This window comes from Anopheles aquasalis, chromosome 3, assembly GCF_943734665.1.
Source record: "Anopheles aquasalis chromosome 3, idAnoAquaMG_Q_19, whole genome shotgun sequence".
NCBI classification, from domain to species: Eukaryota; Metazoa; Arthropoda; class Insecta; order Diptera; family Culicidae; genus Anopheles; species Anopheles aquasalis.
The window spans coordinates 30,938,127-30,941,102 of record NC_064878.1 but is presented as its reverse complement, the minus strand read 5'-3'; positions in this window follow the sequence as shown (position 1 = coordinate 30,941,102).

The window sequence follows — 2,976 nt, the reverse complement described above, 5'->3', positions numbered from 1 at the left end:
ACAGTCCGCTCAATTAGATCCGAAATACCGCGCGTTCACCCACTGGCTAGTTGCACCAAATATCACATGGCGACCGTGATAGTTGCAACAGACTAAGTGATCGAAGTCGTTGCGACAGTGACCCGAAAAAAAGAGAGATATTCGTGATGAAAGAGTGAAATTGTTACTGTGACAAGGCAGTGAAGTGTTAAGAATGGATCGGGAGCAGCGTAACTGTGTGCGTCCATTATATTAACGCGAATTCGGAACTTCTATGCGCTAAATCCGCGGGGAAAGTGGCTATGGTAAACGAGTTATTATCAAATCAGCGACGTCTGAGATCCGAGTCTTTGATAAAACTCATCGAGGGACTAACGAACATTGAAGCCGAAATCAGTGTGAAAAGAATGATGAGTGAAAAGTGGCGTGGAACATAATAAGTGGCAATAATAAGTGTGGCAAATAAGGACTGTGAAAAACTGACATTAACAAGAAAAATTAAATAATTTTAAAAAAGTAAAAATGGGTCAGACGAGATCAAGGTCGGCCCAAAACGGCGGGGACCCGCAGGTGAATATTATGAACAGCCTATCCACTCATGAAGAGCATCATGAAGCGCACGAATGGAAGTTGAATCTCGTGATAGTGCTGGTGATCGTACAGTTATTAATAACGATCTGGGTGTTGTACAAAAACCATGTACGCAAGCAGGCCCTAAAAGCGGCAAAGACAGTGGCGGATTTGAGGAACGTTTAACGCGTGGAGTGCTGTTAGTGAATGATAGTGGCGCAAAAGTGTCGAAAGATTAAAAGTGAAACCCACCGGACAGTGTAACGACCTTCGATCGGTAGCAGCTATGAATGCAGTGGAATGGAGCAATTACGAGAGACAATTAAGAGGCTGCAGTGCTCAGAGCAGCACAAGATCCCAATAATTATCGGAACCGGCCGACAGTGCATAAGTCAGTTAGTGGAAGTATTAGTAAAAAATGGAACAGCGAAAATAATAAAAACATACTCAAACTCATCTGAGGCGGAACAGTAAGCAAAAATACGATTTTTTAAATGGAGGCCATCAGAAACGCTATCGAAAAAAATATAGCCTATTTAAAACAAATTCCCAATAACCTCAGGAAAACACCAAATAGGAAGTATAGGCCAACGACACTGAAAATCAAACTAGAGGAAGCTAAGGAAATTTACAAAAGAACATTAACACTACTGGAAACTCAGGAAGAAGAAGTAAATTTGAAAATATTGCGAGAAACATATAGCGCAATCAAAATATTCTTTGACACACGGTTCGAAAATTCAAAACTAATTTCCTTAAAGGCTGTCGCGTTGGTAGTTCTACTGTGTGTGAGGTTCAAAGATAAAGCAAAAATGGCATCAGCACTAGAAATTATCAAGGCCATTCCAAACCATGCCATTGCCATTCAGGCCATTCAGGTCATCCTATCAAAGTTCAGTGGCAAAGCGAGAATGGCTGTAGGTGACGCTACAGAATCAATTAACCACAAAATCAAAAGCCTTGAGGCAAAATGTAAAACAACCATTTCGCCCGATGCACTAGTGGCAAAACTGAATGCCACGAAGCAAACGGGAGAGGTCTCCAAATTTACAGACCAGGTGGAAAAGCTAACACTTGAGCTGGAAAGCGCGTACATCGGTGAAGGGGGGTGCCAATTGCAATTGCCGCTAAAATGGCTATTAAAACAGGCGTTAAGGCATTGGCATAAGGTGTCAAGAACACGGAAACAAAATTAATTTTGAAGGCAGGCCATTTTGACACTCTGTCAGCTGCCGTTGAGAAAGTAACGGAAAACGAACAAACCCAATCAGCCGGGCAGAGTAACATACTAGCCTATCAGGCTCAACCCAACCACAACTGTAACCAGTGTCGTTATCAACTTTACACTATATCACAAGATCAAGCAGCGCCTCAGCGGCCAGCCGCCTGGACCGAACCCATCTCATCCGCCCCGGCAGAAGCAACCCGGCCCAGCCCGCAGCCGGATCCAATACCTGACTCGGCAGAAACGGAAAACGGTTTCTTGGTCTGCTCGGTTTTCCCTATCTGGTTCCTTGACCAAACAACTCCAGGATCTAAAGAGATACCGGAATTTCACTCCTGCCACTCGGCAGAAGAAAATCAATGACGTGAAAACCCTCTTAGGAGACGCTAAGAACTTTTCCTGAATTCCTGAACCCCAGGACGCCGAGGAAAGCACATCAACTTGAGGTGGCGCCTCACCCTCCGACTGTAAAGACGGAGAGGAAGGCACGTTGACCTCGGCCCAGAAACTTACTGCACCCTTACCTTGTGAATAGCAGGCAGACACGGACACCTACGGTAGTGTGTCCGACACCGATTTTGACAGTGATCCCGACCAGTCCGCCCCTACCAGGAAAATGACGAATCGTCCTGGCCTGGATAGGGGAAAAAAATGGAAAGGGGAAAGGATAAAACAAATCGACGATCCTCAAACAAGACTTTTAATACTCAACGATTACCACTTCTTGCCCACTGCCGGCCACGCGAGTGTGCGACGTACGTTAGCCACCCTAGCGAAGAAGTGTTATTGGCCAAACATGAAAGATGATGTGGAAAAATTCATCAAAAAGTGTAGGCAGTGCCAGGTATACGTTATGGTAGCATCAAAGCATAAGTAGCATGCGAAGCAGTCTGCAGACACAGCAAAACGTGAACGCGCAACGTGACAACGCCAACAGTCGACATACCAGCATCGAGCGGCGACGGTAGATCGCGTTACACGGCGAACGGGAAAGAAGAAGGAGAATAGAGGCATGAAGAAGGAGCTGACGCGGCAATAGATCGACAGTAAACGAACAAATAGCACAGCAACAGAACATAACCGTACCAAGAGTTTAGTCTTAGCTTAGCTTTTAAGACGGAAGGTCAAATAAAATATATTTTTTTTATATTAAGACGCAACCCGTCTCCATAACTTATATAAGTCCTCAGGGTGCATAAAGA